Below are 14,504 nucleotides of genomic sequence, written 5' to 3'. Positions count from 1 at the left end.
CAGCCAGCATGCTCTCTTCACCCCGCCACGCCTCTCCGATGCCTTCCCACTGCTCTGTGGCCCCCGATTTTGTGCCGGTCCAGGTCCGCTCCACTTTCCGCCCCTAACCCAGGCCAAATGACCTCCGATTTACTTACCTGCGCCGATTTCTTCAACTCTCCACAAGGGTTTTATCGAGAGGCCACGTACGTTGGCCTAAGTAGAAATGGAGTAACTAGCAGCTGGCCAAAGTTGCCTAAATAGCCAGAATTGGCATAGGTGGCTGGTAACACCCCCTTTCTGAAAAAAAAACGTACCTAAAAAAAACGTAACTAACTGAGTTACGCTGGTGCAAATTGATTGGGGAAACTGGGGATTTTTAAGTTAGGCCATAAAAGCAGCCTACTCCAAAAAAAACGGCGCAAATACTGTGGAAAATTGAGCCCAATGAATGTAATTCTTGGTGTGGATCTGAGCCATAACGAATCAAGAGGCCGAAGGATCAACCCTTGTTCTGTGCTGAGTTAGTGAATCAGTGATTGGATGAAGGGGTATGGTAGTGTAGTGGTTACATTACTGGGCCAGTAAACCAGAGAACTGTGAATTCAAATCCCACTATAGCATTCTGAGAATTTGAATTCAGTTCAATAAAAAATCTGGAAATAAAAGTCTGGCAACAGAAAAAGTCCCTGGGAGGTTGTCTGAATGTCATAAAAACCCAACTATTTCATTAGTATCCTTTAGAGAAGGAAACCTGCCGCCCTTACCCGGTCTGGTTTAAATGTCACTGCAATCCCACACCACTGTAGTTAACTCTTGACTGCCCTCTGATGTGGCCTACCAAGCTAATCAGTTGTATCAAACTCACTCTCACTGCAGTGAATCAAGGTGGTGGCCCACCTCCACCTTCTCAGGACAACTCGGGATGGCTTTGCCAGTGACTCATCCCAAGAACAAATGTAAAAAACAAAAACATTAGAGGTTGATACAATTGGCTTCTGCATCTCTGGGCTTGGAAGGGGAAAGATTAGCATGATTGCAGCTCCTGTTTGCTATCCAGTGACGTTTGGTTGAAAGTATACGAGTGCAATGTTGGGTGAAGACAAGAAAAGGATTCGCTCTGATGGATAGCCCGCTGATGTTTGTTGTCAAGACTTATGTGAAGGCTGGTTACTTGGGCGAGATACCAGTGCCTGGCGACCGTGCCCCAACAGTATCTCCACAGTTAGCAGAGGTGGTGTAGGGGAAGAAAGTGGTAAAATTGGAAATCAGAAGTGCTGGTGGTTGGTTTGTGTGGGGGAAATGGACCAGGTGTTAACTGTTGTGTATCTGTACACAATGTTCCGCCACCAGGGAGCGCATCCCCTGAAGTCCCAAGGGATCCCAGCATCCCTTGGTAGCACTGTATATAAGCTGGCCCCTAAGGCCTGTTCCTCACTCTGGAGTGTCTCAATAAAGACTGAGGTCACTGTTACTTTAACCTCCCTGTGTGCTGTCTCATCTGTGTTAGGAATACAATAACTGGCGACGAGTATACGAATCCAACGCAAAGATGCAGCAAACTGTGGGCATCCTGGAGAAGTTCTCGGAGGCTGAGGACTGGGAAGCCTATGTCGAATGGCTAAATCAGTACTTTGTAGCCAACGAGCTGGACGGAGAAGGAAGCGCTGCAAAAAGGAGAGCGGTCCTCCTCGCGGTCTGCGGGGCACCGACCTACAACCTCATGAAGAATCTTCTGGCTCCGGTGAAACCCACAGATAAGTCATATGAGGAGCCGTGTACACTGGTTTGAGAGCATCTTAACCCGAGGGAGAGCATGCTGATGGCGAGATATCGGATCTACATGTACCAGCGATCTGATGGTCAGGAAGTGGCGAGCTACATCGCCGAGCTAAAGCAACTTGCAGGACAATGTGAGTTTGATGGCTACCTGGAGCAGATGCTCAGAGACTGTTTTGTAGTGGGTATCCGCCATGAGACCATCCGACGAAAACTTTTGACTGCAGAGACACCGACCCTCAGTAATGCCATTGCAATAGCACAGGCGTTTATGTCCACCAGTGATAACACCAAACAAATCTCTCAGCACACAAGTGCTAGCAATGTTCACAAATTAACTGGAACTATGTTTGCGAGCAGAAATGTACAGGGCAGAACCCACGAGTCTGCAACTGCCAGCAGACCTCAGGTGACCCAGATGACTCTGAGTCCGCAACAAAGGATGAACGCAAGGCAATTCACACCTTGTTGGCGTTGTGGAGGCTTCCATTCAGCCTATTCATGCCGCTTCAAAGGGTATGTTTGCAAGAGCTGTGGAACAATGGGGCACCTCCAATGAGCTTGCAGATGAGCTGCAAGCTCTGCAAAACCTGCCAACCACCACGTGGCAGAGGAAGATAGTCCATGGTGGTTCAAAGCAATTTCGAGCCTCAGAAAGAGGAGGCAGATGCTGAAGTACACGGGGTGTACACATTTTTGACGAAATGTCCACCGATAATGCTAAATGTAAAATTGAATGGCTTACCCGTAGCCATGGAACTGGACACTGACGCTAGCCAATCCATCATGAGTAAAAAAATGTTTGAGAGACTGTGGTGCAACAAGGCACTCAGACCAGCCCTGATCCCCATCCACACGAAACTGAGAACGTACATCAAAGAGCTCATCACTGTCTTGGGCAGCGCCATGGTCAAGGTCACCTACGAGGGCACGGTGCATGAACTGCCACTCTGGATTGTCCCGGCCGATGGCTCCACACTGCTTGGAAGGAGCTGGCTGAGCAAAATCCGCTGGAACTAGGATGACATCCGAGCACTATCACATGTCGATGAGGCCTCATGTACCCAGGTTCTTAACAAATTTCCTTCCCTTTTTGAGCCAGGCATTGGAAACTTTTCCGGGGCGAAGATGCGGATCCACTTGGGCCCCAGCGGCACGATCCATTCACCACAAGGCACAAGCGGAATCTCACATGATGAGGGAGAGAGTGGAAATTGAGCCGGACAGGCTGCAATGCGAGGGCATCATCTACCCAGTGGAATTCAGCGAGTGGGTAAGCCTGATTGTTCCAGTGCTCAAAAGTGATGGCACTGTCAGGATTTGCGGCGATTATAAAGTAACTATTAATCGTTTCTCACTACAGGACCAATATCCGCTACCTAAGACAGACAACCTATTTGCGACGCTGGCAGGAGGCAAGATGTTCACCAAGCTCGACCTGACTTCGGCCTACATAACGCAGGAGCTGGAGGAGTCTTCGAAGGGCCTCACTTGCATCAACACACAAAAGGGACTGTTCATCGACAACAGATGCCCATTTGGAATTCAGTCGGTTGCAGCGATCTTCCAGAGAAACATGGAGAGCCTACTCAAGTCGGTACCATGCACAGTGGTTTTTCAGACGACATATTGGTCACAGTTCGGGACACTGTCGAGCACCTACAAAACCTGGAGGAGGTCCTCCAGCGACTGGATCGCGTAGGGCTGCGGCTGAAGAAGTCGAAATGCGTCTTCATGGCAACAGAAGTGGATTTTTTGGGGAGAAAGATCGCGGCGGACGGCATTCGGCCAACAGACGCCAAGACAGGTTATCAGGAATGCCCTCAGGCCCCAGAACGTCACGGAGCTGCGGTCGTTCCTGGTACTCCTCAACTATTTTGGTAACTTCCTACCGGGGTTAAGCACCCTCTTAAGAGCCCCTACATGTGTTATTGCGTAAAGGTGAGAACTGGTTATGGGGAAAAAAAACCAAGTAATTGCTTTTGAGAAAGCCAAAAACATTTTATGCTCCAACAAGCTGCTTGTATTGTATAACCCGTGTAAAAGACTTGTGCTAGCATGTGATGCGTCGTCGTGAGGAGTTGGGTGTGTATTACAAGATAACGTTGCAGGGAAGTTGCAACCTGTCGCCTATGCCTCCAGGAGCTTGTCTAAGGCCGAGAGGGCCTACTACATGATTGAGAAAGAGGCATTATCGCGTGTGTTCGGGGTAAAGAAAATGCATCAGTACCGTTTGGCCTCAAATTTGAGCTGAAAACCAATCACAAGCCCCTCACATCCCTGTTCGCTGAAAACAAGGGGATAAATACTAATGCCTCAGCCCATACATATAGTTATCAGCGTATAACTATACCATCCGCCACAGGCCAGGCACCGAGAACTGTGCGGATGCTCTCAGTTGGCTACCATTGCCCACCACGGGGGTGGAAATGGCGCAGCCTGCAAACTTGTTGATGGTGGCGCAGCCCGCAGACTTGTTGATGGTCATGGAAGCGTTTGAAAATGATAAATCACCTGTCACCGCCCGCCAGATTAGGACTTGGACCAGCCAAGATCCTCTGCTGTCCCTAGTAAAAAAAACTGTGTACTGCATGGGAGCTGGGACAGCATCCCCGTTGAAATGCAAGAGCTAATAAAGCCGTTCCAGTGGCGAAAGGATGAGCTGTCCATTCAGGCAGTATGCCTGTTGTGGGGTAACCACATAGTGCTACCAAAAAGGGCATGGAGACGTTCATCTCGGATCTCCGCAGCACACACCCGGGTATAGTAATGATGAAAGCGATAGCCAGATCCCACGTGTGGTGGCCCGGTATCGACTCTGACTTAGAGTCCTGTGTACGGCAATGCAGCGTGTGTGCTCAGTTGAGCAACGCGCCCAGAGAGGTACCACTAAGTTTGTGGTCCTGGCCCTCCAGACCATGCTCGAGGATCCATGTCGACTATGCGGGCCCGTTTCTCAGTAAAATGTTCCTGGTGGTGGTGGATGTTTTTTCAAAATGGATTGAATGTGAAATAATGTCGGGAAGCACCGCCACCGCCACCATTGAAAGCCTGAGGGCCATGTTTGCCACCCTGGGCCTGCCTGACATACTGGTCAGTGACAACGGGCCATGTTTCACCAGTGTCGAATTTAAAGAATTTATGACCCGCAATGGGATCAAACATGTCACCTCGACCCCGTTTAAACCAGCCTCCAATGGGCAGGCAGAGCGGGCAGTACAAACAATCAAACAGAGCCTTAAACGAGTCACAGAAGGCTCACTCCAAACTCGCCTGTCCCGAGTTCTGCTCAGCTACCGCACGAGACCCCACTCACTTACAGGGGTGCTCCCGGCTGAGCTACTCATGAAAAGGACACTTAAACCAGACTTTCGCTTGTTCACCCCAACGTACATGATCAGATAGAGAGCAGGCGGCAGCAACAAAATGTAAACGATGGTCGCGCCACTGTGTCACGGGAAATTGATCTGAATGACCCTGTGTATATACTAAACTATGGACATGGTCCTAAGTGGATCGCGGGCATGGTGATAGCTAAAGAAGGGAGTAGGGTGTTTGTAGTCAAACTAGACAATGGACAAATTTGCAGAAAGCACCTGGACCAAACGAGGCTGCGGTTCAGACTGCCCTGAATAACCCACAGCAGACACCACCTTTTTTGAACTCAACACACACCCAAAGGATCAATGACACCATCCCGAACCAGGAAATTGAACCCATCACGCCCAACAGCCTAGCAAGGCCAGGCTCACCCAGCAGCCCTGCAGGGCCAACAACACGCCAGCCCAGCGAGGGCACAGCCAACACACCAGAACAGACATTTGTACCAAGGCGGTCCATCAGGGAAAGAAAGGCTCCCGACCGCCTCACCTTGTAAATAGTTTTCACTTTGACTTTGGCGGGGGGGTGATGTTGTGTATCTGTAAAGCATGCCCTCCCATGTTCCGCCACCAGGGAGCGCATCCCCTGAAGTCCCAAGGGATCCCAGCATCCCTTGGGAGCACTGTATATAAGCCGGCCCCCAAGGCCTGTTCCTCACTCTGGAGAGTCTTAACAAAGACTGAGGTCACTGTTACTTTAACCTCCCTTTGCGCAGTCTCATCTATGTTAGGAACACAATATTAACCACCTGCTGCATGTATTGCCATGCCACATCCTGACCCAGCATGGTATGGTAGAGTGCGGCCGACAGGAAGTTATCGCATTTCAGGTCAACTTGTACATCGCGTGGAAATTGGAGCTGGAGGGGATGAGGAAGAGGAGAACGTGACAGTTCTCAATATTCACTGTCCTGTGAGCTACTTTTTATAGCTAACTCTAAAATCTTGTCTTTTCAGTGGCCCTACAAAGGCCGGCCTAAAGAGAAGGGCTTTCTATATGAAATTGTCGCCAATAAGAGAAATGGGATTGATGTTGATAAGTGGGATTACTTTGCCAGGTAAGCCTACCTTTGGTCTCTAGATCTCATTGATCAATTGGTGATGAACATTCTTTAATCCATGTCTCTTCTCAGTGGGACCTCATCAGGTACATTACAAAGTTAATTTAAAGCAAGTGTGGCAGTTTCTGGACAGTAGCACTCTGTGTTTAAGGTGCATCTGAAGATGCTGGCTCTCACAGGCACTGGTACTCCTCTGGTGTCTCAGTCAAGTAGCGATTCTATATGTGTGAATGTTGGCTGGCTATTCGACCACACGGGGCATCGCAGCTCAGCTTGACGCTGAACTCATTGGTTGTTTATATCTGCACTTCCCAGCTGCTGGAGAGCCAGGAAGGGGGAACTTTGCCTCAACTGCTGGCTTGGCTGTGATGAGCTGAGCATGACCTGGTGATCCAACCTGTGACTATCTAGTCTCATCATCATAGGCAGTCGCTTGAAATGAGGATGACTTCCTTCCACACCAAAAAAAGATGAGGTCACAGGTGTTTCAATGAAGGGCCGAATATTCCAGGTACTGAATTACATAGTGTAGGGTGGATGATGCCTATGCATGGATTTTTTTAACGTGTGGTGGCCGTTGCACACCGGCCACCTTCTATCTGGTCTGTATGGCTGAGGACTACACAAGACAGCTGGGATAACTTAAATATATTTGAATCTGGTTCAGCACCTTTTCCCACTGCTCAGCACAATACCAGGGTTGAAAGGGTTAAATTATGAGCACAGGTTGCATAAACTTGGTTTGCAGTCCTTTGAGTTTAGAAGGTTGAGGGGTGATCTGATCAAGGTGTTCAAAATGATAAAGGGATTTAATAGAGAAATACAGAAAAACGAATTCCTCTGGTGGGAAAATCTAGAACAAGGGGCACAATAAAATTAGAGCTAGGCCATTTAGCAGTGAAATTCAGAAGCACTTTTTCCCACTGGGGAGCTTGCTTACAATGTAAACTACAAGCTCATTGACCGATCTCTTCATTTGGGGATCATGTGACTATTCAGCAGAAAGTGTGGTCACTTTAATCAGGACGGTGTCTTGTCTTTCTGAAGGGACAGCTACCACCTGGTCTTGAAGAACAACTTTGACTCTGTATGTCTCCTCAAGTTTGCTCGAGTTTGTAAAGTTGGTGAAGAGAAGCACAATTGCTTTCGGGATAAGGTGACGTATGTTGTGAGATGGAATGGCGTCTTATTTAGTTTGTGGGTTTTTCTGGCTAATTTTCATCACCTTAGTTCAGGCCCACTAAAGCTAATTATATCATCATCATAGGCAGTCCTTCAAAATCGAGGAAGACTTGCTTCCACTCTAAAATTGAGGTCTTAGTTGACTGAACAGTCCAATACGGGAATTACAGTCCCTTGTCACAGGTAGGACAGTCGTTGAAGGAAAGGGTTGCTGGGAAGACTGGTTTGCCGCACGCACCTTCCGCTGCCTGCGCTTGCTTTCTGCGTGCTCTCGGTGATGAGACTCGAGGTGCTCAGCACCCTCCCGGATGCTCTTCCCCCACTTAGGACGGTCTTTGGCCAGGGACTCCCAGGTGCTGATGGGGATGTTGCTTTTTATCAAGGAGGCTTTGAGGGTGTCTTTGAAACGTTTCCTCTGCACACCTGGAGCTCGCCTGCCGTGTAGCAGTTCCGAGTAGAGGCATGTGAAAAAGGAATGGCAGTAATCATGAGGGATTTTAACCTACATATCGATTGGTCAAATCAAATCGCACGGGGTAGCCTGGAGGAGGAATTCATAGAATGCATACGGGATTGTTTCTTAGAACAGTATGTTACAGAACCTACCAGGGAGCAAGCTATCTTAGATCTGGTCCTGTGTAATGAGATAGGAATAATAAACGATCTCCTCATAAAAGATCCTCTCGGAATGAGTGATCACAGTATGGTTGAATTTGTAATACAGATTGAGGGTGAGGAAGTAGAGTCCCAAACGAGCGTACTATGCTTAAACAAAGGGGACTACAGTGGGATGAGGGTAGAGTTAGCTATAGTAGACTGGAAACACAGACTAAATGGTGGCACAATTGAGGAACAGTGGAGGACTTTTAAGGAGCTCTTTCATAGTGCTCAACAAAAATATATTCCAGTGAAAAAGAAGGGCGGTAAGAGAAGGGATAACCAGCCATGGATAACCAAGGAAATAAAGGAGAGTATCAAATTAAAAACCAATGCGTATAAGGTGACCAAGGTTAGTGGAAACGAGAAGATTGGGAACATTTTAAACGACAGCAAAGAATGACTAAGAAAGCAATAAAGAAAGGAAAGATAGATTACGAAAGTAAACTTGCGCAAAACATAAAAACAGATAGTAAAAGCTTTTACAGATATATAAAACGGAAAAGAGTGATTAAGGTGAATGTTGGTCCCTTAGAAGATGAGAAGGGGGATTTAATAATGGGAAATGTGGAAATGGCTGAGACCTTAAACAATTATTTTGCTTCGGTCTTCACAGTGGAATACACAAAAACCATGCCAAAAATTGCTGGTCACAGGAATGTGGGAAGGGAGGACCTTGAGACAATCACTGTCACTAGGGGGGTAGTGCTGGACAGGCTAATGGGACTCAAGGTAGACAAGTCTCCTGGTCCTGATGAAATGCATCCCAGGGTATTAAAAGAGATGGCGGAAGTTATAGCAGATGCATTCGTTATAATCGACCAAAATTCTCTGGACTCTGGGGAGGTATCAGCGGTTTGGAAAGCAGCTAATGTAATGCCTCTGTTTAAAAAAGGGGGCAGACAAAAGGCAGGTAACTATAGGCCGGTTAGTTTAACATCTGTAGTGGGGAAAATGCTTGAAACTATCATTAAGGAAGAAATAGCGGGACATCTAGATAGGAAAAGTGCAATCAAGCAGACGCAACATAGATTCATGAAGGGGAAATCATGTTAAACTAATTTACTGGAATTCTTTGAGGATATAACGAGCATGGTGAATAGAGGTGTACCGATGGATGTGGTGTATTTAGATTTTCAAAAGGCATTCGATAAGGTGCCACACAAAAGGTTACTGCAGAAGATAAAGGTACGCGAAGTCAGAGGAAATGTATTAGCATGGATCGAGAATTGGCTGGCTAACAGAAAGCAGAGAGTCAGGATAAATGGGTCCTTTTCGGGTTGGAAATCGGTGGTTAGTGGTGTGCCACAGGGATCGGTGCTGGGACCACAACTGTTTACAATATACATAGATGACCTGGAAGAGGGGACAGAGTGTAGTGTAACAAAATTTGCAGATGACACTAAGATTAGTGGGAAAGCGGGTTGTGTCGAGGACACAGAGAGGCTGCAAAGAGATTTAGAGAGGTTAAGCGAATGGGCTAAGGTTTGGCAGATGGAATACAATGTCGGAAAATGTGAGGTCATCCACCTTGGGGAAAAAAAACAGTAAAAGGGAATATTATTTGAATGGGGAGAAATTACAACATGCTGCGGTGCAGAGGGACCTGGGGGTCCTTGTGCATGAAACTCTTTTGAGTTAAACTGCAAAAACATAAAACATGTATCCGTGCCACCCGACCTGGATGACACACACAAGACATTTACAAGGCCCTTTTTTTTTTTTTGGTTTTTTTTTGTGGGTTTTTTTTTGGGCACTAAAATCAAATTTTTCCTTTTTTCCAGTGCCCCCTATAAAAGGAGAGGGGGACACTAAAACCACCGGCAATTAAAACAAATTAAACTTAAAAACGTAAAATCAAATTAAAATTTGGTTGCCGGGCGTGATGATGCACTCCAGTCCCTCCGGTGCCCACCTCTCGCGGAAGGCCGCGAGCGTACCGGTGGACACCGCGTGCTCCATCTCCAAGGACACCCTGGACCGGATGTAAGAGCGGAAGAGAGGCAGGCAGTCAGGTTGAACGACCCCCTCGACCGCCCGCTGCCTGGACCGGCTGATGGCACCCTTGGCCGTGCCCAGGAGCAGTCCTACGAGGAGGCCTTCGGATCTACCCGCTCCCCTCCGCACAGGGTGCCCAAAGATCAGGAGAGTGGGACTGAAGTGCAGCCAGAATTTCAGGAGCAGCCCCTTCAAATAGTGGAACAGGGGCTGCAACCTCGTGCATTCAATAAAAACATGGAACACGGACTCCTCCAGACCGCAGAAATTGCAGGCGGCCTGGGAGTCCGTGAACCGGCTTAAAAATTTGTTGCACGGCACTGCTCCGTGCACCACCCTCCAGGCCAAGTCCCCGATGAATAGTGGGAGGACCCCTGCGTAGAGTGCCCTCCATCGGGGACCCCCGCCTCCTCCGGACGGCAAGATGGTACGCCATGGCGTGTCCGGACGGCCGGCGAGGATGGCAAAGTTGAGGGTGTGCAGGAGCAGCCCGTACAGGAAACCCCTCCGCGCGGAACTGAAAGGCACGGAGGGGATTTCCCCGAGGCGGCTCAAGTTGTGAGGCGCCGGCCCCCGAGGGAGGTTCCGGGGTTTGGCGCCGATGAGGAATTCCGTCCGGACGGGGGTCAGTTCGGACGGGATCTCCCCACGTGCTTGAGCCACCTCGATGCACCTAACGGAGTCAGGGCCCAGAGCTGTTTTTAGCGACTCGATGGCATCGGCCGCGTGGCGGACGTTGGCAGAATTTAGGCGCCGCGCCAGCGTGTCTGGCGCCATCCAGCCCGCTCCTCCGCCATCGAGCAGGTCCCTGACCCTGGTCACCTCACCAGCCACAGCCCTCTCTTCCGACCGCCACATAAAGCCTCGGCCGTGGAGGTACGGATTCCCGAGCAGCGGTTCCTGCAGGACGGCCGCCACTCCAGCCGGCGGAGAGCTGCGCTTGGTGGAGACTTTGTTCCAGACCCTGATGAGTTCCCTGTAAAAGACAGGCAGCTCCCGGAGGGCGGTCCTGGCACCCCCCAAGTTCACAAACAGGAGCTGCGTGTCATAATTGAGGTCGAGCTGCTGGCGGAAGAAATACCTCGCCAGAGCGCACCACCTAGGAGGGGGCTCGACGTAAAGGTATCTCTGCAGGGTCTGAAGACGGAAAGTCGCGAGCTGGGCGCTGACGCACACCAACGACTGACCGCCCTCCTCAAGCGGGAGACTCAAGACCGCGGCAGAGACCCAGTGCTTCCTGTTGTTCCAGAAGAAGTCCACCAGCTTCTTCTGTATCTTGGCGACAAACGCAGGGGGAGGGGTCAAAGTGACCAGCCGGTACCACAGCATTGCGGCCACCAGCTGGTTTGACTAGCGCTCGACCCCTGTAGGACAGCACTCGGAGCAGTCCTGTCCAGCGCCCTAGGCGAGCGGCGACCTTGGCCTCCAGCTCCTGCCAGTTCGCCGGCCAGGCTCCCTCGTCGGGGCTAAGGTAGACTCCCAGATAGAGGAGATGGGTCGTGCTCCAGGCAAAAGGCCTGAGCTCCTCCGGCAGGGAGTCCACCCGCCACTGACCCACCAGGAGTCCGGAACATTTCTCCCAGTTGATCCTGGCGGAGGACGCGGCCGAGTAAATCTCCTGGCACTCACGCATCCTCCGCAGGTCAGCGGGATCCTCTATCGCGAGGAGCACGTCATCGGCGTAAGCCGAGAGGACGACTTCCATGCCCGGCCCTTGCAGAGCCAGTCCCGTCAACCTCGTCCGCAAGAGGCGCAGGAAAGGCTCCACGCAAACGGCGTATAACTGGCCGGACATGGGGCATCCCTGGCGCACCCCTCTCCTAAAGCGAAGGGGCGCCGTCAAGGACCCGTTAACCTTAATCAGACACTCCGCGGCGGCGTACAAAAGTCGGATCCGGGCGACGAAATGCGTCCCGAACCCGAAAGCGCGCAGAGTTCCGAGCAGATAGTCGTGATCCACCCTGTCGAACGCCTTCTCTTGGTCGAGGGATAGGAAGGCGACCGACAGACCAGCTTCCTGGGAACAATGGATGAGGTCCCGGACCAGATGGATGTTATCGTGGATTGTCCGGCCCGGGACCGTGTATGACTGGTCGGGGTGGATCATGTGGTCCAGCACGGCACCAAGGCGAGCAGACATCGCCCTGGCGAAGATTTTGTAGTCCGTGCTGAGGAGGGAGACCGGGCGCCAGTTCTTAAGGAGGCGGAGATCGCCCTTCTTAGGCAGCAGGACGATGACTGCCCTGCGCCAAGAGAGGGGCATCTCCCCGGTCGCCAGACTTTCCCCCAGGACCCGCGCGTAGTCGCTCCCCAGGACGTCCCAGAACGCCCTGTGGAACTCCACGGTCAGCCCGTCCAGCCCCGGGGATTTTCCCCTCGAGAGCCGGGCGAGGGCACCGGTCAGCTCCGCCAGGCTTAGCGGAGCTTCCAAATTTTCGGCGCCCTCCGGGCTGACCTTCGGCAGGTCCTCCCACAAAACTCTACGCGCTTCCTCGCTGGACGGATCCGGAGAGAACAGAGCCCCGTAATATTCACGGACCCTGTTGTTGACGCCCTCCGGATCCGAGACGAGAGAGCCGTCGTCGGCCAGCAGCGTCAAGAGCTGCTTACGGACACTCTGCCTTTTTTCCAGCGAGTAGAAGAAGGGGGAGCCGCGGTCCAGATCCCGCAGGAACCGGATCCGCGACCTCACGAACGCGCCTCGGGACCCGACGAGCTGCAGGTCCTTCAGCGCGGCCTTCTTCGCTTCGTACACCGTCCGCAGGGCCGGGTCCTGGACGACTTGACCGAGACGGGCTTCCAGGTCGAGCACCTCTTTTTCTAGGCGCCCGACTCTGGCCGCCCGCCTCTTGGTCGACCCCCTCGCGTACTCTTGACAGAAGACGCGGACGTGAGCCTTGCCCACGTCCCACCATAGCCTCAAGGAGGGGAAGCCCCCCTGCTTCCTTCTCCAGTCGGACCAGAATCGACGGAACGAGTCCTGGAACCGGACGTCCTCCAGCAGCCGGTTGTTAAAGTGCCAGTACGCGGACCCCGTCCTCGCGCGGAGCGAAGCGAGCTCCGCCCACACCAGGTGGTGGTCCGAACACGGCACCGGCCGCATGGAGGCCGCCGGGACGCAGGAAACGTACGCCCGAGACACGTAAAGGCGGTCGACTCTAGACCATCCAACTCCAGGCCTCACCCAAGTAAAGGCGCTGGAGTCGGGGTGGAGATTTCGCCAGACGTCCACCAAGTCGAAGGACCCGACCAGGTCCCTCAACTTCTCCATCGCCGTCATGCACTGCGGGGCACCGGAGCGGTCCCTCGCCTCGAGGGTGCAGTTAAAATCCCCCCCGAGGACAATGCAGTCGCCGACGTCGACGGAGCCAAGAAGAGCGGACACCTCTTCAAAGAAGCGCGTTTGCTGCGGGCCGGGATGAGGGGCGTACACGTTCACGAGATGGAGCGGCACGTCCCCCAGGCGAACCGTTACGTGCAGCAAGCGGCCTGGCACGGGCTCCTCGACCCCCAAGATCTCCGGCTGAAAATGCGGGCCCAGCAAGATGGCCACCCCACTAGAAATGGCGGTGAGGTGGCTCATGCGGACCTCTCCTTGCCATTCCAGGAGCCACGTGGCTTCGTCTCCCGGAACGGTGTGGGTTTCTTGCAGGAAGCACACCGCATATTTCCCCTCCCGCAGGAGCGAAAAATTGTCAAATCTACGGCGTGCCCCTCTGCCGCCGTTGATGTTGAGGCTGGCTATGGTTATCTTCATGGCAAAAGCATAGTGCAACCTCTACCTTAACCTATTGTGGGGGAGGGAGCGGAGTCTTTTGTTGAACTCCGCTCCCTCCGCAGCCCAGCGAGGAGTCCCTCGAGCTCGCGCAGCTCAAGGTGCTGCTCCTTTGTCAAGGGCCCGCCCGCGGCCAAGGTTTTAACGGCGGCGCGGACGGACCCCTTGATCAGCTCCGGCTCGGACCATTTTTCCAGGGCCAGTCGGGCTTGGTCGCGGCGACCCCGGCTCTGGGCCAAAAAGTCCCGGAGTTCCTTTGCAGGAACGAGGAGGGCCTCAGCGGCGGCCGCGAGCAGATCCACCGCCTCCCTGGCGGTGGTCTCTAGGTCTTCACCCGCGTCCCCCACCGAGTCCCCGTCCTCCTCCGGGAGGTGGCCGCCAGCAGCCGGCCCATCGACCGCACAAGGTACGGCAAATGAACCGGCCGCTCCAACCGGCCCTGGCACTGCCCCGATCCCACCCCCAGGATCGTCGGCAGAGGAGTCCCCACTGGGCTCTTTTAAAAATGGTGCTGGGTCGGGAAATGACAGCGGAAGGGGTTCCCCCTCCGCCCCAGGAACCGGAGAACAAGGAGAGACCCGGCCATAGGAAATCCCCAGGCCCTCCAAGTGCTCCAGCTCCAAAGTAAGGGGCGAGGGTGGGTGTTCCTCCCCCTCCCCGCTGCCACCCCCCGGCCCAGCATCTACAGTTTCA

General features: G+C 52.4%; 1 pseudogene; it reads left to right on the top strand.

Moving 5' to 3' along the window:
• The window catches only part of LOC139276905 (deoxynucleoside triphosphate triphosphohydrolase SAMHD1-like), a 103,438-nt pseudogene that overhangs the window by 25,529 nt on the left and 63,405 nt on the right, over nucleotides 1-14,504 (top strand).

This window comes from Pristiophorus japonicus, chromosome 12 (assembly GCF_044704955.1).
Source record: "Pristiophorus japonicus isolate sPriJap1 chromosome 12, sPriJap1.hap1, whole genome shotgun sequence".
NCBI classification, from domain to species: domain Eukaryota; kingdom Metazoa; phylum Chordata; class Chondrichthyes; family Pristiophoridae; genus Pristiophorus; species Pristiophorus japonicus.
Note: the sequence above shows the minus strand (reverse complement) of the source record. Positions and strands in the feature narration are given on the sequence as shown.